This window comes from Hemicordylus capensis, chromosome 3 (assembly GCF_027244095.1).
Source record: "Hemicordylus capensis ecotype Gifberg chromosome 3, rHemCap1.1.pri, whole genome shotgun sequence".
Classification (NCBI taxonomy): domain Eukaryota; kingdom Metazoa; phylum Chordata; class Lepidosauria; order Squamata; family Cordylidae; genus Hemicordylus; species Hemicordylus capensis.
In genome coordinates, this window is record NC_069659.1 from 61,115,980 (window position 1) to 61,141,414 (window position 25,435).

Sequence of the window (25,435 nt, forward strand, 5' to 3'; positions counted from 1 at the left end):
AGTTCGGTTCGGGGGCAGGGTTCACAAGAATATTTTTTTTTAAAAAAAAAAGTTTTAAAAAATAAAATTTTACTTACTGCCACCTATCAAGGGGCTTACATTTGGCCACGGGAGGTCTCCAGGTGCTCTCCTGCCCTCCCCTCCACCCTCCATTTATGTACAGATTGCCTGGTTTGGGCGGTCTTTGGCCCACTCTGGTCCTGCCCTCCAATAGGCCTCTGCGTGGCCTGGGTCATTGGGCATGTGTGGCATGCTGTGCAACATCAAACCTGTTTGCACATCCCTATTGTCTAGTATTGTCTAACTGGTAGTGTCTCTTTAGTATTTCAGAAAGGGGCTGATATGACATACCATAGGACATATGGAATTTTTTTTTAAAGCACATGTTGATTTCATTTCCATTTTATAACAATGGAGCAGGATCAAAGTAGTTAGACATATTTAGGGCTAGGCGGAACAAGCTTAACTTTCCATAGTTCTAAGGAAAAACTAGAGTATTTTTTTCCTGTTTTATTCTGATATAATGTTCACTACAATTCAATATATGTGTTATATATATTAATAAAAGCAGCATATGTGACTAGGTTAACTATACAGGATCATACACTTGATTCATTATCACATATTTATTCTTGTGCTTCAAATTAAATTTTTCAGTGTATTGTAATCATTATTAATGATTGGGACCAAGGACACTGCATTCACTTAGTATTCCATGACAGTTTCAATCAGTGATCATTTGGTATGATCCTGCAAAGAACAAAATCAAGGTAATAATATTATACAAAATGACCACAGATGTTGGAGGCACAGATGCAAGTACTAAATAGAACATACTAGATTTTTCCAAACTTATTTATTTATTTAACACATTTGTATACCACCCCAAATGCAAGTCTCTGGGTGGTTTACAACAAAACAATAAAAACAGCAGATAAAAATATTAAAACATTACAACAATTAAAATGTTAAAACTATTAAAATAGTTAAAATAAACATTTTAAAATGTTAAAACTATTAAAAACACAATTAAAACAATATCTAATTAAAAGCCTGGGTGAACAAATGCATCTTGACTGCCTTTTTAGAAGTTGTAAGAGATGGGGAGGCTCTTATTTCAGCAGGAAGTGTGTTCTAAAGCCTCGGGGCAGCAAAGGAGAAGGTCCATCCCTGAGTAGCCACCAGACGAGCCGGTGGCAAATGCAGACGAACCTCTCCAGATAATCTCAATGGGTGGTGTGGTTCATAGACAACATGGAAATTCTGTCAGAATTTTTCTCCTTTCATTATCTGTTTCTTATTTTTTTTTATAAACTGTGTACAGAACAGTTACTATTCTACTTAAACATGTGCAATCTACTTGTTTGTTCTAGGTCAGGAATATGATAGTGGATATCGCATTTTAGAACATTTCCAAACTCTGAAACAGTTTTCTACCACAGGAGGGCACAAAGCAAAAGATTCCCAGAAGTAACAGAAGGGGTGAAGTATAAATGGATAGAAATCAGACTAAAAACCAGGTAGCTGAACCATTGCCTGACAAACTTTGTTTCTAAGACAAATTCTAAGCAAGCATGGCTTCATTCCAAAGCTCCATGTAGCCGAGATGTTCCAATGGAGCTTGACACAAAAGAGAGTGTTATATTTTCTTCACTTGTGGCAGTACACATCCTTATTGAATGTGTAGTTCCCTAATGAAAAAGAGAATACAGTACCTTGCACAGAGTTTTATGTGCACAGTACTTGCAAGCACACCAAAGACAAGGGAGTGGAGACAAAATCTTCCTTCAGACATCATAAGTGCCTTAGGCACTCACAGTTACAGTGGGCAAAAGCAGAGAGGAAGTCTCACCACTTCGCTGTCAATCATCCGCTTGTAGGGATGTGTGAACTGGTTTGGGGGTTTGAGGGTTCGGGTTAGAACCGAAACACCACCACCCCCAGTCCGGCTGGAACGAACCGAAACCCCACCCCCATTTGTGAATTTTTTTAAATGAAAAAATTGTGTTTTCACCTGTAGGCCCTTTGGGGGGCTTATTAAAGGCCACGGGGTATGTGTGTGCCTGCAAAGGTTCCCCCTCCCTGCGCCGGCCTCTTAATTCACTGCTGCAGCCCATCCTGGGGTGATTTTTGGGCCCATTCGGCCACTGTGCCTAGGGCCTTGCAGAGGCCATTTGAGCATGCGCAGTGGCCATTTTGTTTTTGGTGGCCATTTTTTTTTAAATGGCCACCACACATGCTCAAATGGTCCCTATGAGGCCCTAGGCATTGCCAGGCCTCGCAGAGGCCATTTGACCATGCATGGTGGCCTCCAAAATGGCCACCAAGCTAATCTTTGCAGGCCTGAACGGGCCCGAAAATCAGCCTGAGATGGGCTTCGGTGGTGAATTAAGAAGCCAGTGATTGAGGGGGAACCTTTGCAGACTCCCCTGCAGCCTTTAGGAACCCCCCAAAGGGGCTACGGGTATTTTTTAAAAGAATTAAAAATTTGTGAACATCCCTCCCCCGACCGAACTGAACCAGGGGTGGGGGGTTCAGAGGGGGGGGGCAGACTGAACTGGCCCTGTTAGATTCAGGTGCAGTTCACACCCAAACCGAACCGGACCAGCTGGTTCTGTTCACACCCCTACCCCCTTGAACCAACAATTACAGTTTGGGTGCCATTCTTCTGTAGGGGGCACACACCATTGGATCCAGGTTGCAGTTCATGCATTTGCTGCGATCACACAGTGCTGCCCTTTCAGATGAACGCCACCATAACCATGATCATTGGCATGAGAAGGTGATTGACAGCAGGATGGCGGGACTTCCTCCCTCCTTCTGTCTTCTGTAACTGTGAGTGCTTATGGCACTCATAACATCTGAAGAGGGCTATGGTGAGGGAAGCAGGATCATGCCCCCTGATGCCAATATAATCACTAGCCATGTCACCTGGCAACTACATGTTTACTCTTTATCTGTTAGGGGGGGCACTGAATGTGTGGAGGGCATCTCCACAGAGGGTTTCTCCAGATAAGGGCTCCCAGGCTTGGGTCTTCCGATGTTGCTGAACTACAACTCCCATCATCCCCAGCCACAGTGGTGTATTTCCCCCCACCCCCCGTCTTCCTGCTTACTCAGGGATTGATTTAAAAATAAATAAATCTGGAAACGTTTACAAAAAGCAGTTCAAATACTCTCAGTTGAAGATTGCACTTTTCTACCAGATGTTGAAAGAACAGTCAGCAAGCTTTTATGCACTTCATTATTGCCAGCAAATTGAGCTCAGAAGGGGACAGTTCAGAGGTATCCTGACACTGTCTTCAGGCCATGAGTCATATTTCCATTTGCTTTCCAAACACAAAAGAAGAGGCCGGCTGACTAGATGTGACAGGAATGTCTCATTCAAACATTTTGTTGGTTCTTTTAATCTGTGTATATGTTTCTAGAATATTGAAATCAGCTCCTAGTGCAATAGCCTACTTCTTATGTGACAAGTAAAAACTGTGTAGGAAAAGTATGCTATAGAAAGAAAAAATACTGTAGGAAAAAACCTCTCTCTAGAAATCACTTTGTCCCTTTCTATCATAAAATTTAAATAGAAAAATTCAGCCCCAAACCCACCTCAAAAATTCATTCCATCTATTTAAAATAATATCACTTGTTCTTTTTACCTCAAATTATTTTACCTCAAAATTATTTTATCTCAAAAATTAAGTCCATCTATTTAAAATCATATTACTTGTTTTATTTTGCTTAAGCCTCCACTGACTGCTTTTCAAAAGTCCTTGTAATCTACTCTCATAATACAATAAATAATTTTAAAAACAAAAACAAGCCAATTCAAGAATTACAGTGTTCAGAAAATGATTGCAATACTTTGGGAGTTACAATATTCCCAATGGCCTATCAATCAGATTTCTTCTTCATTTTGGCCAATAGTACAATACAAGTGTTGAACAATAGTTTTATAACTCTCAATTTTTAGCTTTTAAAATAACTTTTAATGCTAAACTTAATACTGATTGTGTTTTTTTAGCCTGATTTTTAACTTTCTTACTTGATTTGGTTAATTTTATTACTTTTATTTTACATTGTTTCTATTTTATTGTTGTGAACCGCCCTGAGCTGTAGTGTACTGGAAGGGCAGGGTTTAAATATTTTAAATAAAATAATAAATAAATACAAGTGTACATTTACAGAAGAACCACCCTGAGCCACTTTGGAAGGGCAGTATATAAATTGAATGAATGAATGAATGAATAAATAATAAAAATACAATTTCCAAGATCTAAAGTGTCTCTCATAAATAATAAAAATACAATTTCCAAGATCTAAAGTGTCTCATGAATGAACAAGAACCAGTTCACATGTGTAAAGGGGTATGGATCTTGGGTTTTCTCCCCAATGAAGTCTGATGCAGTCTTCTCATGATTGGTGAGAAGAGCCTCTAGGGGGTTTGCTCACAGAGGAGCAGTCTTCTCTGGGTGGCCTCAGCAGCCACCCACATGACTGCTGGCTCCGTGATGGAGCCGGCGGGGGCTGGGAGGATTGGGGGCTGCGTGGCTCCCGGAAGCTCCAGTATGTTCTGGAAAGACCCCCCAAGCCAGGGGGCTGCTTTTAAGCCTCCCGGCTAGGGGTCTACTCATGAATAGCCACAGCATGGAGCCGCGGCACATCTACTCACGATTTTGAAAACCAGGTTTGTGGAGTGCTCGCTCTGCAAACCCGGTTTAAGGGGAGGGGTAGTGAGCCTGGTTTAAGGGGAAGGGCGAAATTGGGCTAGGCTCTGCCAGCCTGATTTCGCCTGATCATCAGAATAACCTCATCATTGGCCAACATCCAGACTAACAAAACACAACAGGGGAGGGACAATTTTCATAAATCTCTCTTTCCCTCCAAAATCGACTATGGCTCCTGAAAATATGTCCCTGAGAGCCATGCAGCCTTCAGCAAAATATTTTTGAGATTCACAGTGGGCTTCAGGGAGATTGACAAAAAATCACCCTTCTCTTGTAGCATGCACACCAGCACTTCTTTAGTTTGGATGTCAGCCATTGTCTCTGAAAACGAGCGAGAGTACAAAATGCATCAGGCATTTTTATTGGCATAATATATCAGGGTTTGTTTTTTTAGTACCTCATTCCACCCTGTCATAGTTTAATTGGTGCTATTTCCCCCGTCCCTCTCTTTTTTGCTTTTGTTTGGAGATTCTGGCCCAAATAAAGAAAAACAGTCAACATGTAAAAATCAGTACCTTTAGATGCATCCTGATAAAAAAAAAATAAGAAAATTTAAAACTCATGTGTAATCTTGTGGGCAGTGTTTAGCACAAGCTCAGTGGGCCTATGTACATATATTCATGGGGAGAAAGTAATTTCCTCTTCTATAACCTATGCCTGTTGTTTGACCAAGATCTCAGATGACTGATAAATAATGCTGACTGCAAACAGAGTGTCAGTGTTTGAGTCAATGATTCTGAGGAAATCAGCCAAGGCCATGATCCACAAACCTCTAAATGCAGTTTTCTTAAGGGTGTATCTATGATATTATGAGCCTCTCATCACCATTTGCTTTTTTGGGGTTCCAGTCAGTTCAATCTACATTTGAAGAAAAATGCAGAGTGCTCCAAAATAAATATAGTGGTTCCGACAGCGTGGTGAATGACATGTGGGTGTTAGGACATGTCCTGTGTCTTCCTTGTCCCCACACAGATCTGCTGAGACACATGGGTGGCCTCACACAACTCCTCTCCACAAGAGGGCTAATACTTCCAAACACTATTTATGCTCTGGATGTGCTCTAGAAGATCAGAAACATGTCTCTGACTCTCAGGATGTCACATGGAACGGATCCTCAGAAATGGCATCCATGGATAATTGGGGAGAGGAATAGCAACAGAGACCTCCAGCAGGGCAGATGTGGAATAAGCAGTGGAATGAAATAACATAGAAGGGGATCTCAGCTGTTGGCCTAATTTAGACTGGCTCCATTCTCACCCTTGTGTTTAGTAAAATGTTTGAGAGAGACTAGTGTGTGTTGCAGATCCCAATGTGTATGTTGGTAATGGATATCAGAATCAGATGCTCCCTGGATAAGCAGGATTCAAGCTTCTCAAAAACCTTCATGCAGACACTGATTCAGACACAGTTGTGGCTGAGTAGTGTGCTGTATATATAAGCCTGTCCTCCTTTCCTGACTTGTATTGTGACAATAGTCAGTTGGCTAGAAGGGAAGCAACCCCTTTTTTTAATCCAAGGCAATTCCATTCAGGTCACAAGCTTGAAATTTCTTGCTTACTCTGAATCAGAAGGGCCTTACAATTTCTAATGTTCACTTGAGATGATAATTATTCTGATCTGGAATGTTATGTATAATAATTAAGTAGCCAGGCAGAACAAGGAATGTGTTACAATGAGATAACACACTCCTTGGAATAATTGTAAAGCATGAGGGGAAATTAGTGCTTCCAACAACCTGGGAAAATATGTTATCTTACCATAGCACATGCACGGGGGTGTATTAAAGGTTTATACAAAGTATTAGGCACAGGATTCTGATTCTGACTCATTCTATAACATTAAACATATGCTTAAAACATATCTACTGTTATGTACCAGCAGTAGGCTTCCAATTACTGACATGCCAATGGTTAATTTACAGCTACAGAAAATATGGATCTGTACTAAATTTTTTAGGAACCATGATTTTTTGTAAAGTGTCTATTACTCTGTAATATAGGTCATGCTGACACAATCAGCTCTTATGTTCTGTAGCACAGTTAAGACCACAAAACAAACCTACAAACAAGGATGAGTTTAACTTAGTATTATATGTACATGTACACACACACACACACACAGACACACACACACACACACACACACTTAAAAAACCCAACAACCCAACAACATCATGAATTCTCAAAGATCCACCTTGAGGAAGAATTCTCTGTAACTTAAAAGCTTACATACTAGATTTTGGATCTCTCCTCTTTTTATAGGAAAAACTATTATTTCACTGGCTCTGGTTTTTATTGTTCTGGCTCAACATAGATACTACCAAGCTTAAACACTGTTGCCGACATGATGCAGAACTGTACCGAGCCACTGTATTTCACATTGGGACTGCTGTGGACCTGAAAGGCAGCCCCAACACTGTAGAGAACAGGTAAGCGTGCTGCTGCAGTTTCCCGCATTCACAACAATGTTGAAAACTGCAGTAATGTGGCTTGTACAACTACCCATTCTCTATAACGTTGGGGCTGCCTGCCTTACAAGTTTGCAGCAGCCCTAAGGCACACATTACAGAGATGCATTGTTATGTATCACGTGGGGCGCTGAAATGAAATAACTGCACACAGTGAGGCTATTCTCACGATGGGAGAAAACCGGGCTAAAGAAGCCCAGCCTGGGTTTTCCCCATCGTAAGAATCAGCAGGCTCACGGGTGAGACCGGTGCTTCTCTAGCAGCTAGCCCGCCAAAGCAGCCCTCCCCTTAACCAAGTTTAGCTGAGCGAGTGCTCTGCTAGCCCGGATTTTCTGATTGTGTGCCACCACAGCACAGCTCCATGCCATGGCAAGCAGACTCCCAGGTTTGGAGGTATCTCCAAGATGCCCTGCGTGGCGTGCTTGCACAGGGCATCCTGGAACTTCCGGGGGCCACGCAGCCCTCAATCCCCTTCACCCCTGTTGGCACCGTGATGGAGCTGGCAGTCATGTGGGCAGTCAATTTGGCCGCCCTGCTACGAGCGGGTGTGTGTGTGTGTGTGTGTGTGTGTGTATGTATATATATATATATATATATATATATATATATATATATATATATATATATATATATAAATTTTAATACCAGCTATCATGAAAACAAATCCAAAGCCATTCAATAGTCTTTTATTATCTGGGGTTCTGAGCCGCCATATATATTTCCAGGCTTTTCTTTGCCATTGCAAGGGAGAATGGGCTTTAATGATGCAAGCAGATATCGTTATAATTTTAGAAGCTTGGACTCTGCAGATATTTCAAAGTATCAAAAGCAATCTCTTTATATCATATTCTATAGTGTGTGTGTGCATGTGTAGGAGAGAGCATAGTTCATTTTTAACCTCTGGTGGCAGCCCAGTACTGTCAGTTACTTTGCTTTTCCTTTGACTGATGGAAGCATTTTCTAGTTCACCCCATCAAACGACTGGGCACTCTACCCAGGAAGGTCTTTCATTGGCTAAAGAGGCCATATTAGACAAAGGCTTTTGTAAAGTTTGCTCTTTCTCACAGCTAACAGCCCAGTGAGAGGAAAAATCGGACAGAAAAAGAACACCTACCTTTAATCTGAGCTACTTGTGGGAATCAAAGAAAATGGATTGAAACAAGTATGGTTTCTGATTCCTCCAGGAGATCACTTTTTTGTTCTATTTGATATAACAAACAGGAGAATCAAAGTAAGGCAAGCATAGGTGCCAAATGTCCAGCACCCCTCTCTCCCTCAAGAATGTTTCTGTGATGTTAGTTCAGAGACTATAACAACAATGCTTCTGTTTTCACATGAAAATCCCATTGTCCAAAAAAAAAAAAAAAAAGTACACTATTTCTTGCCTAAGGAATTATTTACAGAGACCCAGACTGTGTGTCTTTAGGATTCACACCGATTGGACTGTTGAGAATAAGAAGTTAATTTGACAGAAAAAAGTAGTATCGCATCATATATAGAAAACCTCACCATTTATTCGGCTTGTGTTTCTCTGTGAAATGAAATGCCTGGTTCTGCTCCTTTTCAGCATTGAGATCCTAAACATCAGTAGAGAGGAGAAAAAACAGAAAACCTGTTGCCTTTAAAGCAGGAATACCTGGTAGGGATAGCAGCTCCCCTTTCCACCTTGACGGCTTGCATTTCCCAAGACTTTTACTTGAAAGTAAGTTTCACTGAGTTCAGTCATGCTTCTGTAATTCTTTCTGTACAAATTGGCTTTGGGATAGCTTAGCTTGTGAGACCTTGCTTGCACCTAGCCAGTGCTTTCTTAAGACTCTGCTTGAAAACTGTTGTATTCTCCCTCAGAAGAGGGTTGTATCTGCAGCCTATTATGGGTTGCCTCGACCGCCTGCTCCTAGTCAGGGCCAATCACAGAGCTTTGCATGACACCAGGAGGGAGGGACAATCCCCTCAAGCCTCAGTTTTTCGCCCTATCTCACTCCAGCAGGTGCTAACATTTATCACTCTATTATTTCTACATCTTATAGGCTCTTTCCTGCCTTTGGTTTGGCTCTCTCTCCTTCTCAGCTTGCCTGCGTGGATTAGAGCTAGCAAGCTAGGCAGTCAGATTGCCTGACGCGCGGCTTGCGTGCCTCTGCTGCAGTTATCAGAACCCTTGAAATATGGCCAAGGATCCACCCTGCAGTGAGAGGGAGGTCTCCCCCTGTTGGGGAATTCTCTGTGGTAAGAGAATCCCTTTTTCATTATAGCAGAGTGCACAGAGGCGCAACACAGCAGAATTTACTTAGGCATGCATGTATGCTGAGAGTAAAGTAACTTGGATCCAATTCATAGTTTCAAATCAATATATAAGGCATTTATTAGAGAACTCCATTCTAGATAGGAAAGTGAGGAGTTAGGATCTCTAATCTAGCTAGCTAGCTGGATGCAGATGGATTCTGCATCTTCTCTGCACACATGGTGCAGGGAGAGGAGCTTGCCATGTTGCAAAGTAGAAGGAACAGGAAGAGAAGAGAGAGATGAAGTTAATCCCTAAGAGTACCAATCTACATTTCAAAGGGATAGTGTCAGAGCAGTAGAGAAGGGATGACCAGTGTCTTGACCCTCTAGCCCTCTGACTCACTAGTTTGTCCTCCACTATCTTTGAGACAAGAGACAGCGCATAGTCCTTAACTTCTAACACCCCCTCCCTCTCAGAGGATTCTGTGGCACACTCTGTGTGCTGGTCTGAGTGGGTGGTGGCAACACATCCCACACTCATCTCTCGGACCCTGGAGGGGAGGAGGAAGGAGAAGAAGGCTGCAAAGAAGAAAACTGCACTTTGGCAGCACATAAGACTCCAACTAAGGGAGGGGTGCCGGCCCAAAGGGGAGTCGACACTTCAGGACCATCGGGGGGGGGGGGTGAGCCGTATGTCCCAGAGACAGCCAGGGTGGTGATTGGAGGGCTGACTGTGGGGGCTTTGGTTCCAGCCGAGCCCTTGGGTGGCCTGGCCACCAAGCATCCCTGGCCACCCAAACTTCCCCCGAAGTCTGTGGCATTGCTCCACCATGTTGTGGCAGAAGAGTTTAGTAAGCTACCCTTGTCCTTCCCAAGGATGGTGATGATGTGCTAAAAAAACTGGATGGCAAAAAATGTTATGCCACATTGTGTAGATCGCAGGAGGCTATGACCCTATCCATACACACTTCAATGCCCAATTCCATTTTTGCCAGGGCAGCTGTTTTGTGGGTTAGGGAATTCACTCTGCTGGTCCCCCATGAACTGGCTGCCCTCTGCAGACTTACCATAGCCCCTCCAAACAAACCCGGGTGGGAAAAGAGACTGGTCCCTAAGCAGAAACCACCTGTTGCAGGACCCTCTTGCCAAAGGAAGCATCAGCAGAGACCCAACTCTGTATCTTGTAATGTCTCACAAAGATGGACAGCAAAGCCCAAGTGGCAGCCCGACAAATGTCCCCTAATGGCTCCAAGGTAGAAAAAGCGGCCAAAGCAGCAGCACTTCTAGTCGAATGAGCCATGATCACCCCAGGAAGGGCAGTGATCCCCCAGAGGTGAATCTGCTCTCTCTGGAGGTCAACCACGTTAAGTGGGGTATTAAATACTGTGGTGGACTGGCTGAGCCGCTCTCGCATAGATCCAGCAGAGTGGTCACTGAGCATGTAGGCCTTTCAGCAGATAGTCCTCAGGTTTGGCCTCCCTGCCATAGATCTGTTTGCTACCCCGACAATTGCCAAACTAGATCAGTTCCTGTCCAGATATCTAGTTCCGGGCACTGAGGAGGTGCATCCTGGAACTTCCGAGGGCCGCGTGGCACCAGTCCCCGCAGCCCCCATCGGCTCCATGACAGAGCCAGCAGTTGTGTGGGTGGCCGATCCAGCCTCCCGGGGCTTCCTGCTGATCATTTGCGGGGAGAGCGGACTAAGCCTGCTCTCTGTACAAACCCCTTTACGGCAACTCTCACTGATCGTGAGACTCGCCTCATTGTCTGAATAAGGCATCCCATACTCCCTTTGACATGTTTTTGTGTGAATGACTGTGTACCTGCATTCATTTAAAAGTGAGCCTGGATACAGGCTCCTCAAATATATGGTAAAGATATAAAGCATAGTGCTGGACACAGTTCATCTTAACATGAATAACTGTAGATGTGTACACTGTACACACTCATTATATGAGTGTTCAACATGATGTCTGAAAAGGGCTATAGTTTTAATATATGGGGATTTGCAGGCAGTGTCAGAGGTGAAACAAAGGTAGTAAACAATTCAAAAAATTCAGTTGACACAAAAGTTGAACCTATTTCGTGTATATGAAGTTATTCAGTGTAAATATGATGGGAGTCCATCCTTATGCCCTTATATTTTCTCTCTTGTTATCTGCCCAGTATTTTTGGCCTAGATATACATTGTACTTTTTGAAAACAAGTACTGAAGATTATTTAGATGAAAAGCTTCACTTGTGATTCTGTAGGGCTATTTACATGGGGAAGCGGACAGGCAGGGGGAAGGCTGCACAAATTGTAGCCTCCCCCGCCCCCAGACAATCACACATATGTTGCTGGGACCACGGACCATGCTCCCAGGCCTCTGGTTATCCCACAATGCACCACACTCCAAGTGCAGTGCATTGGGAGATTCCCCCAGGAGATGGGCACTCTAGGCTCCTGTTTGAGTGCGCCCAGGCTGGAAGCAGTCCGAGCTCGCACACAATCCGGGAGCCAGGGTTAATGGTGTGCTGGCGCCTTAATCCCAGTTAAAAGCCAGGCTACAAAGCCAGGCTAGGCAGCACTGCCCTGCCAGGATCCGGCCCAATCCCAGCAATTCTCATGGATAGCCTAACCCAGGCTGGGCTTCCCAAGCCTGGGTTAGGCTGCACGTGAGAACAGCCTCTCAAACATCTGTGTACTGAGCTTCTTATCTATCTAATCTACTGCCATCATAAATGTGCCTTGTACAAGCTCTGTGTAACCCTTAATGTCTATACATTAATGTCTAACAGCATGTCCTTTCATGGCAGTATCTGCCATAAACTTGGTGTTAACCTGTGTCATTCAGGTAACAGATTTTATTTTTTTTAAACAGTAGGGTTGAGGGGACCAGGACGGTCTGTGATCTCAACTGATTCCATCCTGGTTTTGCCATGCTTTGGGATAACTGCACAGGGAGGCCTTCCCCCCAGCTCTACATTACTGCGATTTCTCATTTTAATGACCTCTGTAAATCTTTAATGATCACCATCGCTGTCAGAAGGGCACAAAAAGGCGCTCATCTGTCTTGATGCAACCCAACAAAATATGCTCACAGATGTCAATTAAAATAATGGTCCTGGTGATGGGTCATTTATAATGTTTTGGTTCCTTGCCCTCCCCTTTTTCAAAGAACAGTATTAACATAATACAGAAATAAAGAATATGAAACAGGTATTTCATAAGGGTGGCTTTGATGATTTAAATAAATGAGAACTTAAATGTGTATCATTTTTTTCTGAATTAAGTAAAATATTCCACATTTTATTGCATGTCTGGTTCCCTGTTAAGCAAAAGATTGCCTAATGTTAGAAGCAGGCCATTTTCACACTATTTAAGCTTTGTTTCATCATGAGTGATTTTTTCCCATCAGAACCTAACCTTTTAAAACATAATCCCCCCAAAATGATAGGGTATGTTAGCAGTTCAGTGAGCTAGGAATTAGATGCACCACTCTGTTCTTAATGGGAGCTGCATGTCTATTTCTGTGAGTACCACAGAGAAAATGCATCTCTGCAAGTCAGCATTGTGTATTTGCTGAGATCTTCCTTCACACTGTAAAATATCATTAGTGGAATAATAGCTATGGCGTGGAGTACTCACTAAAGCAAGCACAAACTTATTCTCAAGTGATCAGACACTGGCATAAAATATGCTCTTCTCTCATTTGCTGATGGTCCCATAAATCACCCTCAAGTGTCCATTTGTGGAGATAAAAATATATGAAGGCTGATGATATGTACATATAAAGATTAAGGCCTCTTTTCTGTAGCTGAATCCATTACCATGGATCTCTCTATCCACATGCATTGAAATATTTCCCTTGCCCCCCACTTTAGCCTCTTCACGTGTTACTTAGCTTGCAAAAGATGTAATAAAGAAGAAGATATGTAACTGAAAGAAATTGTGTATAAGGTCAAGTATGCCATGTTTTTTAATCTTCTGGGGTCCTTAGAAAGTTCACAGATTTTTTGTAAATTCCTTCTTCATCTAGTGTAGTTATTGAGCTGCCCTTCAGAAACCTAAATGAAAGTGGAGATTTTTCTCAATCTGACTGCCATGTATCTACCATCATTTTGAAATATCACAGCCTAACCATCCACATCCAGTTAAAATGGATAAAACCATTTTTATCAGTTAAAACCATCCACATTTCAGTTAAAAGATCTGAAAATAGTCATAAATATTAGCTCACATTCTGCACAGCATTAGTAGAGTGGAGCAGAGTAGTGTGCCTGCAGAAACACTATCTTTGGGGGCAGGGAGCCATTTAATTTATTAATATCTATGTAAACCACTTTGGCAACTTTTGTTGAAAAGTGGTATATAAATATTCATCCCTGTCATATATCAGAGCTCAGCCACAATGTTGATGAGCAACCAAATGTGCATAGAGAGGGAGGAGAGAGCAATTTTTGCTGCTCTCTCCTTCCTCCGAAAAGCACTTTTTGGCTTCAGAAATATGTCCCTAAGTGTTACACAGCTGTCAGTACTGCTAAATGAGGTATAGAAGACAAATTATGTTATGCACTCTCAGCATACTCCACAAATAAATTTAGTGAGTCAAATATTTCTCTATGGAGTTTTTCTCAGATACAATATAATATTGCTACCTGTAGCAACTATTTGCACAGTTATATCAGAAGTCAAGGGCTTACATTCTGCACAGTGCCCCAGCAATCCAAGAGCAGGGCGTGTGCTCAGGCCGCCAACAGCTCGCCTTCACTGTAGTGAAGGAGAAAGGTTACTATGGCTACTAAGGATTGCATCATCGCTGTAGCATTGAGAATGCTAGGACAATTGTCACTACAGTGAGGATACAATCATTAGTAGCCACAGAGGCTCCCAACCTTTGCTAGCAGTAAGGATGGGCTCCTGGGTCTCATAGAACCAGTGCATGCGCCCTGCTTTTGGATTGGTGGAGCAATGCACAAAAGTAAGCCACTGTCTTCACCAGTTCGTGCTTTATTTGTAATACACAAGGGACTGGTTCAGACATTGCTTCATATGCTGGCCTGACTACATACGATAAGGGCTTGTACGACCATGAGTGTGAATGTCCTCCTTGTCATGTATGGTTGGGCCAGTGGATGTAGTCTTGTCTGAACCAGCTCAAAGGGAAAACAGCTACTAATTTTAGAATATTGTGGAATGGAGTAACTAAAATGAATTGTATTTGCCGTTCTTATATTTCCAAATATTAAATATTTTATATTTAGAAATATAACAGAAATAGAAAATGTTTCTATTTCTGATTTGTACCAAAATATAAACAGAAAGAACCATACGCATTTTCATGTTGAATAAATGTTAACATTGTTTTATATTATAAATGCTTGTAATAATCTCAGTACTATTGCGTTTTGTAAATTCTAATTGGGATTAAGGAAGATGCTTCCTTTTAAACATAATGATTCTCTGATTCTTCCCTCTTTTTTTTTTGAGGGGGTATGGTAATTTGAATTACATTGATTTTTCTCAATAATCCTAACAATTTCCTGTAACACTGTCATGCAAGTCAATTTTCAATTGGCTCTGTAGGATCTAGAAATGGGGATTTCCTTATCCTCCTGTCCATATGAATACTGAAAGATTTTTTTCCTCCTTATCATCACCTTGCCGGCATCCAAGTGGTACAGGGTGTGTATGTGTGTGTGATCATCACCTTGCCAGCATCCAAGTGGTGCAGATGTGTCTGTGTGTATATCCAGTTATGCATTAGTGTCAATAATGGTTTTTGGTCTACTGTGGGCTATGGGCTCTTGAATTATTGTGGCTTTTAGTGACTCAGTTTACACAAAATGTCTTTGTTTGCATCTTGTTTGGAGTCTTCCATTCTTTGTCTTCTGTTTCAAAATTAAAGGTTGGGAAATTAGGTGCACTTTTACACTTCAGATAAATTACTGACTATTTAATCTAAATTCGCTTCATGTATATATGAAGCAATGTAATATGGGAAGAAAGCAAATTTGACCATCTAACAAACAGTCAAATGCACTTTCCCCCCATATTTACTTTACTTATTATGGGAAAACCAAAGTGAAGGAGAAGGTTGTTACAATGCTCTTTTTACTCAAGCCTTATGAATTTCTGAGGATTTGTTTTTTAAATGTAGGGAAACTGGACCTGGGTTATACTGGGAATTTCTGTGACAGCAGCATCCCTTTCTTAATGAGGCTTAATGCCTAGTGGACATGCTCACTGTTTCCACATCAATGAAATAAAATGAAGTGTAATCTGGAAAGAATGCACAAATACTTTCTTTATCAAGGTAAAACGACCTATGGGATGTCTTCACTTAAAATTCCCTTTGGAACAAAAGTACCAGTTATCTAATTCATACAGGTATATGTCAGCTATTCTATAGTATTTGCCAGATTTTTAAGTAAATAGAATCAATATTGTACCAATGTCAATTGACCATCTTTTATTTGCTTGCTTGGTTAATAGTGAATAGAGATGACCCCCTGCTAACGGAAAAAAGGCACATTTTAAAGTGGCATTTCTCTTATAACTAGCAGAGGAAGAACAATGGTCCTAATCAGCTCTAGCACAGCATTCACAAAGCCTTCAGGGGCTCTAGCTGGTGTTTAGCTTATGTTTCTTTGTAGATTGTGAATCCTTTTGGATAGGAAACCATCTTCTTATTCATTTATCATTTCTTTTCTGTGTAGTCCACTTTGAGAACTTTTTGTTGAAAAGAGGTACATAAATACTTATAGTTGTAGTAGTAGTAGATGATGATGATGATGATGGTTGGTTGATATTTCCTCAACGGAGCAAATAGCTAAGAATGTTTTCTTTAATAGACAAACTACCAGCAGAGTGGGTCTGAGATCGGTGGCTGATATCCAGCCTAACCCTGCACCTGTGTGCTAGGGTTTTACATTGTACTGGTAAGCAATTGTTTTGGTAAACTCCTCTTTCTTCTCTATCATCCTTCCCCCTTTGGGCAACAGAGAACTCTGGCTAGGGTTAGACTGGATGTTGGCCAGTGATCTGCTGGCTGTGCATGTGCATCTGTGCATGTCAGAACAGAAAAAGGAAAGTTGCGTTTTAATTTGGGCAGAGACAGCGAGCAAGATTTGATGGAATGGTGACTGACAGGTTTCTTTTCATTTTTCATCCTGTTCACACATAAATGAAGGAATCTTAGTAAACTGAGCAAATGTTTAATAGCAATAGCAATAGCACTTACATTTATATACCGCTCTATAGCCGGAGCTCTCCAAGCGGTTTACAATGATTTAGCATATTGCCCCCAACATTCTGGGTACTCATTTTACCGACCTCGGAAGGATGGAAGGCTGAGTCAACCTTGAGCCCCTGGTCAGGATCGAACTTGCAACCTTCTGGTTACAGGGCGGCAGTTTTACCACTGCGCCACCAGGGGCTCTTAAGCATGCTGAAGGTTCCCATATCATCAGTCATTTCCATTCTTGCATCATTACCGACTCTGATGTGTGAGGATGCCAAGATCTCAACCCAAACTTTTATTCAAGGGAAGGGAGAAAACAACATTTGGCCATAGATATTGGGAGAGTATCAAGAAAAAGGGCTGGGAAGGTGTGAGGGAGCAAAGAGGAAGGAATGAAGACAGTGCAGATCCCCTCTTGCAGTATTAGATTGGATCAGTTTCAATCTGTGATTCTGAGGATGTTGACAAGCAGCTTGGGGTGGTGAGGTCTACCTTTTAAAAAAAATCCTTGTCCAACGTGGCTGCTATCATCTTGTAGGGAAATTGTTGGAGATGGCCTAATGACATCATTAATGCATTGCTGAGGGAGGGCAGAATGCCCCCTTGTTTGAAGGAGTCAGTGGTTAGACAGCTTCTTAAGAAGCCAACCTTGGATTCCTCGGCCAGTCTCCAATCTCCCATGGTTGGGCAAGGTGATTGAGAGAATAGTGGCTAATCAGCTCCAAGTGGTTTTGGAGGAAACAGATTATCTAGGATTATCCCCAGAAGTAACAGGTATGCAGTTTCAAGGTGAAACTATCTTGTGAAACTTCAGTTAGTTCAAAATGCAGCAATCAGATTGGTCTCTGGGCTAACCTGGAGAGACCATAATTATGCCCATACTTAAACTGCTGCACTGTATGCTGATACATTTCCAGGCAAAATACAAAGTGCTGGTTATTACCTTTAAAGCCCCGAATGGCTTAGGTCTGGGTTACCTTAGAGAACACCTTCTTCTGTATGATCCCCACCACATGTTGAGGTCATCTCAATGTGTTGTTCCATCTCCAGCTGCCACTGGTGTGTCTGGTGGCAACTCAGGATGTGCTTTCTCTGTAGCTTCTCCTGGGTTGTGGAATGCACTCCCTGCAGAAATTCATGGTTTAGAAACATTACTGGCATTTAAGAGAGCCTTTAAAACTTCTTTGTTGTTGTTCTGGCCATCCAGGGTTTTTAAATAGTTTCAATTGTTTTAAGTGTTTTAAACTATGTTTGAATTGTTTTTGATTTTATATGATTTTAAGTTTGACTTTTAAATGAATATATTTTGTTTTGGTTTTACAAACCACCCAGAGCTGTTGGGTGGGGAAGAATAGAAATTTAATAAATTCATACATAAACAAACCAACAAACCAGGAAACTGCTTACAAAACCCTTTATCCCAGATAATGCAATTTCCCATATCATTTATTGTTTTGGGTGACTTGAAAACAGGGAAAATAAATAAATAAATCATTCAGAGTACAGGCAGGAAGTATTGCTGTCACTCTGATTTGATTTTATCATGTAGCCAAATCTGATTGGCCATATCAGTCAAGAAGTCTATACAGAATGGGGGCAATGTTTCCTGTTCTCACTCTAATTGGGCGTTGTGAGGTGGTCAGGTAATCAAATCAGACTGGCTGTTTGATGATATGATATCATGATGCTGTCCATGTGATATTTGATGGGATCATTTCACAAAAGGGACCATACTTTTAAAAACTATAGCAGTATCTAGATATTTGGGAAAGATGCAGTGAAGAACACATGGTGAACAGCATGAAAAATGGGTAATATGGGAGCTTTCACGAAACTTTTCACACTGCAAAGTTTTTTTTGTTCATGGCAAAAGGGAGCTTCCAGGTAGAAAAGTGTCATAACTTTCTTTTTCCAGCTGAATGGGATATAAATTTGGTAGACGCAATTCATTGGTGTGTCCCAGTACAAGTAACCCAGAAGCTATCACTAAATATCATATTTTTGTGCCTGAATTCCTCATCTGTAAAAGGGATGAGTCATTTTTTGCCTCCAACAATATTTTGTACATTGATCACTTATAAAATATATGGAGTGATGTACAGTAATATGATTAGATGTAATATATTGGCATTTAGACAAGATGTGCATTAGGAGATTTCATTCAAATCTATTTGAGAAGCTGCCATATACTTCCATTTGTAAGAGATTCCCCAGGAAAAAAGTAAGCAAGAGATCAATCACATCTATTTCTGTTTTGATTTTGCCTCCCATGAAGTATGTGCTTGGCACTGGGACGTCCAGCTGTGGTTTTTATAGGCAAATACTAATTTCCAGTGTTCAGATCAACATAACCTGATTTGTATAATTTAGCTGCAAAGAGTTGTACCATATTATTCAGAACTAATTAGAGCAGATGGCAAAGTGTGGCACTATGGACCTTTAGCAAAGAAGTTATTAATATTCTAAATTGATTGAATTTTTACAACCTGAAAATAACTGTTTGGAACTGCTAATTCAATGTGATATTTTTTATATACTTTATTGATAGATTTTGTTACTCTCAAGTAGAAAAGTGGGTGAATACAATTAATATTAAAAAGTGTATGTTGCTGTTTGGAAAATGTCACGAGGTAAGAAAATAATACAATCCATCCATTCTATATTGAATTTAATTGAGTTATTATTTGTAACAAGGAGAATGAAGTAATGCTTCATTATTTAGTTTCACCTTGAGTAGAAATTGGGCTTTTACTGAGTTATAAGTTAAAAGCAAATTGATGGCTGCTGAGATTGTGTGGGAAGGAGTGAGGGTGAAATCAGACAAGATATGAAGGGGATTCTCACCAGTGCCATTTTGTCTATCATAGGAGTGAACTGACCTCCAATGATAGGTCAATAATGAAATTTAGAGAAACATGAAGACTCCTTGGGAAATGGGTTTGATGGTTTTAAGATTAATTCCAATCACACAATAATGAAATTTAACGAAAATGCATATAATCAAAGTGGCTCCCAGGCACACTTATTGTGAACACTCAACACAATAGCTGACATGATGAGGAAAATTATTTGAAGTTCACCCATTGAACTTAAAAGGACAAGTGAGGCAATGCCTATTGGTCCTTTTAGTTTCAACTGGACTTCTTTGAGTATTTTTCCTCATCATGTCAGCCCGTGGAATTTACTGGACTGAACATGCATAGCATAGGATAATGATCACCATTTTCCAAGCAGGCGCCACCTTGGACAAAAACCTTCAGTCTCAGAGCCATTTCCCACTGTGTTGACCTCCACATCATACAGTGCTTTTCTCAGTGTTGGGAGGGCCCTTTAAGAGGGATTGAGTGCTCTCAAGAGCTCAAGGAGGAAAGCACTGGGAAGGGCTACACTTCACAGCACTCTGTGCATGCCTTCCAAGCTGGTGCAGGGGGTCAAGACGGCTCTGTTAGTTTTCCTTAAAGGAGCCCCCCCAGCACTGGGCAAAGTGCAGCACTGCATGGTGAGAATGGTCAGCTCCACATAATGCCAGGGGGATTGTGCAAAATATTCTGCTTTGCCTGAAGTTTCACACAGGCCCAATAAACAATTAGTTGGGGAGCTGCACTTGGGTTGATGGGGGTTGCCACTATTCCAGGGTCTTACAATAAAGAACACTGGCTTACAGGGGCATAATGAAGTTGGAGTGGGCCCAGAGACAAGATTTTAAAATGGCCCTTCCACCCACCATCACCGCCTACCTCAAAGCAAGGTCTGGGCAGCAGCTCAAAGTGGGGACCGGGCGGGCAGCACAAAGTGAGGACCGGGCAGGCAGCACAAAGCAGGCACCATGTGAGCAGGTGGGCAAAGCACGGGCCAGGAGGAGGAAAGCCAGCCCTGCCAGAAACTGTGGCCGGGGAGAAGCGGCCATGCAGGCGGCCGGGGAAAAGGGGAGAAGCGAGGACTCGGGGACCATGCAGGCAGGTGGGAGAGGAAAGCGGGGACCATGTGGGTGGCCAGGGAGGGGGAAGGAGAACGGGGAACCATGTGGGTGGGGAAGGGGAAGAAGAGCAGGGGACCATGCAGGCGGGCAGGCGGAGAACAGGCCAGGAGACGGGGAGAAGCAGCTGGGTGGGAAGAAAGAAGCAGGGACCATGCAGGGCGGGTGGGGAGGGCCGGGGGGGAGGAAAGTGTGGGGGCCATGCTGGTGGGCAGAGAACAGATGGGGGAAGCACGGGCCATAGGTCAGGGTCAGGGAGACAAACACAATCTCCCTCCTCTTAGTAAAAACCAACTGCATTAGCCCCACCACACACCTTCCTCCTTCCCTCGTCACTGTGTCACTAACTAACCTGAGGACTCCTCCTGCCGACGCTCCTCCTCCATGTCTTAAGAAGACGTTGTTGTCTTTCGGTCTCCAACTCTGAGAGTCCTCCTCCAAGACCTCCTAGCTAGATTGTTTGTTTGTTTGTTTATGAGTCAGGGCAGGCAGGCTGCGATGGGGTGATCTCTTGCTTGCTCAGCCGGTGCGTGCTCCAGGCAGCAGCTGAGCTGATCATGTGACTTTCTTCTGGATCATGTGAGGCGTCACCAGGTGCCTGCCAGCCAGCCAATGGATGGGGAAGTAGGAGGAGCCCGGCCCCTCAAGGCAAAGGGTGGAGACAGAGACAACAAGGAAATACCACACAGCAGTCGGAACAAGGAGAAAAGCATACTTTGAAATTGGAAAAAAAATTAAAGTGATTCACAAGGAAGCTCAGGTAGGTGCTGGGTGGGGGAGAGCCTCTGAGGGGCCCCCTCAAGGCAGGGCCCCCAGAGACAATGGCCTCCCCATGCCTAATTACAGTTACGGCCCTGCTGGCTTAAGATTTCACAGAGTGGATACTGAGCTTTGGGCACAGATATCCTTTGCTGTGCTTGTTCTAACACCGATTGGATCGACACACAGATGGTCAGGAGCAGAGCCACCACTGGGAGAATGGGTTCAAAGAACCCAGGCCATGACCAATCAGGGGCCATGAGTGCGGCCCCAGACATCTGACATCAGATGCGGGGGCATTATTTCTGTCCCAAACGGGGCCGTGTGGCCCTGTTTGGAGCCAAAATGAACCTGCGTTGCATTGGCAGCATGGCCAGAACAGCTCTTGCCGCCTTTAAGGCAGGGAGAGTCGTTCTGGCCCATGCAGTTCAAAGCAGCGCGCACTGATCTCCTTTTCAAACAGGGCCATGAGGACCTATTTGGAAGGGACACCACGCCCCGGTGTCTGACGTCATACGTGGGGGCATGGCTAGCCGGGCGCATCTGATGTCAGACGCAGGGGGTGGGGCCAGTGGGCCATGGCGGCAACCGCACATGGGCCACCACCAGCCTGGCTCTGCTCCTGCAGATGGTGATTATGTAGGTTCAGCTTCAGCTCAAAACTAAACCAAACTAAGTGTAGTTCTATGAAAAACACTCATGGTTTGTGTATTTTGCTCCAAATTTTAGTTTACATTTTCATACTTTAAAAAAACTATAAATTAAACATAACTTTCTTTTGATTTCAAATATTGTGTGAAAAACGTATCACAGATGGGGGGAAAGACAGCCAGGGCAAAAAAAGAAAAAAAGAAAAGAAAAGAAGAAGAAGAAGAAGAAGAAGAAGAAGAAGAAGAAGAAGAAGAAGGGGGGGTTCTCCTCCTTTGAGGGGGAGGGAAGGAGATTGTCCTAAACACCAAAATCTCCCTCACATACCTTGGGAGTGCCTTCAGTGTGCATGAAGCCACTTTCTGCTTCCAGGACCTGTTATGGTGCCCAGTATGAATGCACAGGGCATAATCATTATATAGGGGTAATGCAGTTTGAAAATTGAATAGCATGTACATGGAATGAATGGGGATCCACCACCTGAGGAATTGTCTGAAGGTTCATAATTTTGTCTCCTTTCTAAATCTACCTAGGACTGGAATTGATTGAAACCTGGATGGGAAGCTGACAGGGTACTCCATGTATGTTACATCATCGTGACAAGAGAGATCAGCAAGGAAGAGAAAATGCATTCAATCACAGTCCCCTCTCCTCTGCTGACCTACACTGGTTCTGTGCTTAGGGATACGCCTTCACATCGCGGAGCACAAATTAGCATTTAGGACTTGATTTAGAAATGGGTGAACTATCTGCACAAAAGCATAGCAATATTAAAGCTCATTAAGTGGACAAGATAATGGCCCATAATACAGAAGAGATGAATGGTGCTTCAAGGATCACTTCATAAAGAACTCTGCCTATGAAGGCAGCTTTCATTATAAACGATCCCTGACTTTTATCCAGCAGACTCCCCAGTGAAATGGAATTCCACATGTTCCCTAAGCAAATGTTTCATCGGGCAACTGTTAAGTTTTCTCAGTCCCTTAGAGGTAAAGTAAAATATTTTTCTCCCATCTGTATCACAGCAGCCTTCATTGTCTTTTGTCAAGAGGAAGCAAATTCCTTCAGCCTTTTCTTCCTATTAACTGATGCCAAATCCGTTACCATCTTTCTTGCGGCCTTCTCACTTTTATTCAATTTGCCTTTATCTTAAAACATAGCATGGCAATTGGAAAGAAATATAGCCAGTGTCTGTCTGAGTGGTGCTCTTACTTCCCATGTGGATGAATCAGTGATTTATTTTGCTGATAACTGTAGCAATACCTAATATAAAACAAGCTTCACATAAATGCAGAATAGGCACAAGCTTAAACATAATAAAATATGTTAAGCAGCAGCAAGAGAAGTCATATACCATTCTAACGTGTGCCATGATGCACAAAATAAAACAGACATTATTATGTACCTATAGAGATACAGCCAGTTTGCAAAAGCTAGAACAGGCCCTGCCCATTGAAAACTATGGGCCTATTAAAAATAGTGGAAGTTCTGAGTAAACATGCATAGGATTGTAAGGCTTATAATACTTTCGATGACATACAGTATAGAGGCTATACATACTTGAGTAGGGCTGCTTATGTGGAGTGCCAGGATCGGGCCCAATGCCAGCACTGCCCTGCTGGGTAGTCCAAGTCCCCCTGCCCCCCCCCCCCATCTGGACTTTTACTGAGGTAGAAGGGTATGGGTGTGCTCTTCTATGCCAGTCCCCAGTTGTATTCATGCTTGGGCTACCTGCAGCCCGAACGTTCACAAAGCTGGGTGGCAAGAGCTCCCGGCAATGAGGAGCCAGCATAGTGTAGTGGTTAGAGTGTTGGACTAGGACTGGGAAGACCTGAGTTCGAATCCCCATTCAACCATGAAACTCACTGGGTGACTCTGGGCCAGTCATGGATCTCTCAGGCTAACCTACCTCACAGGGTTGTTGTGAGAATAAAAATAACCATGTACATCACTCTGAGCTCCTCAGGGGAAGAGTGGCATATAAGTGTAAAAATAAATAAAATAAATCCCCCAATGCACCACGCTCCTGGACTTCCTCCTCTGGACTTCCTCCACTGGCTCTTGGCTCTGCTACTCGCTGCACACCACTCGTGTGCTGTATGAGTGGCAGAGCCTTCAGATCAGTGCTGCTCATGTGCCGGAGGCAGGAAGGAACTTGCTTGCCCACCCACCCTCATCACCAGATACGTGGGTCATGTTGATGACCTATAGTCGAATCCAAACAATTTGTGCTAGCATATGCCAACTGGGCAATGAGGCAGCTTTTAAAACAGTGGCTCTCTTATATTTAAGCAGGGGGAGAGCAATTGTCTCTTAATCAACACCAGCACAGCCTCTTGCTGGTGTCTATCTTGTGTTTCTTTGTAGATTGTGAGTCATTTTGGGACAGGGCACCATCTTAATCCCTTTTTAATGTAAATTGCTATGAGATCTTTTTATTCAAAAGTGGGACATAGATCTGCCTACAACATGGTGCAATTCCATGTCTCATTAATTTTTTGGTGAGCAAGCTGGTGTTACTCCATATGCTAGGCATGAGTGCATGATACATGAAGTCTACCATGTCTCTCCTCATAGAGAAAGTTGAAGTCTGAAAATTCAGCAATAAATTGTTATAGAGCTCTGGAGGCTCAAAATCGCACTTGTGTTGACTCTGATCCAGCAAAACACTTAAGCAAGAGACGGGCAGTATATGCTCTTTGAGTACTCCCATTGATTTCCATGATGCCATTCATGTACCTAAAGTTAAACATGTGTCTTTAAATGCATTGCTGGCTCACAGACAGCAGACAAAGGGTGGAGGGCAGCCTATCTAGTGCTGCCCCAGTGTAAATTCTATTTATTTCAACAGGCTTTGTTCAAGAGCAGCCATAAGTGGATTGGACTCAAATTAGGTTAGATTATATGATAGCTCTTATAGTTTTGCTAGATCTGTTCACCTTTGCAGTAAGGAGAGGTTTGGGGCTGATCCATCTGACCTTCTGCTTGCACCTAAATGTGGCTTGAGTGCATTCTTCAGCACGATAATAATGTAGTGTTGAGGTTTTTTGGTGGCTGTGTCACTCACTCCATTTACCTGACAGTGCACCATGAGATCTCTTAATGTTTTTACTCACCTCATTATGCTCTGGTGGGTGAACTGAGCAAGTCACCAAGCAATCAAATTATTGTTGCTTCACCACACAGCCTTTCAGTATAAGGAACTGGATAGTGTAGAGGGTCGTTGCAAGGGCCATTTCATACAACCCGGAAAGCACTAAACATGGACTGAGGGAATGTGAGTTGACTTTGGATGAATGAAGAAGCAGTGATAGTGTTGCTTCAACAAAATGGTTGCTCTTGTTTGCTCAGTGGATATTTTATCATGACAAACAGGGGCGCTCCTAGGTAATTTTGGAGCCTGTAATTTTGGAGCCTGA

At 42.7% G+C, this 25,435-nt stretch overlaps 2 long non-coding RNA genes across 2 annotated transcripts; one reads left to right on the top strand and one right to left on the bottom strand.

Moving 5' to 3' along the window:
- Positions 1-611: 611 nt before the first annotated feature.
- LOC128351652 (uncharacterized) lies at positions 612-17,634 on the bottom strand. The gene is made up of 4 exons (XR_008319947.1): positions 17,611-17,634; positions 8,698-8,765; positions 8,303-8,389; positions 612-750 (listed from the first exon to the last, which is right to left on the bottom strand). It is a non-coding gene; the product is annotated as an uncharacterized LOC128351652 (long non-coding RNA).
- A 3,572-nt stretch (positions 17,635-21,206) lies between these two features.
- On the top strand, positions 21,207-23,035 carry LOC128351651 (uncharacterized). The gene is made up of 2 exons (XR_008319946.1): positions 21,207-21,369; positions 22,550-23,035. It is a non-coding gene; the product is annotated as an uncharacterized LOC128351651 (long non-coding RNA).
- The last annotated feature ends 2,400 nt before the right edge of the window (positions 23,036-25,435 follow it).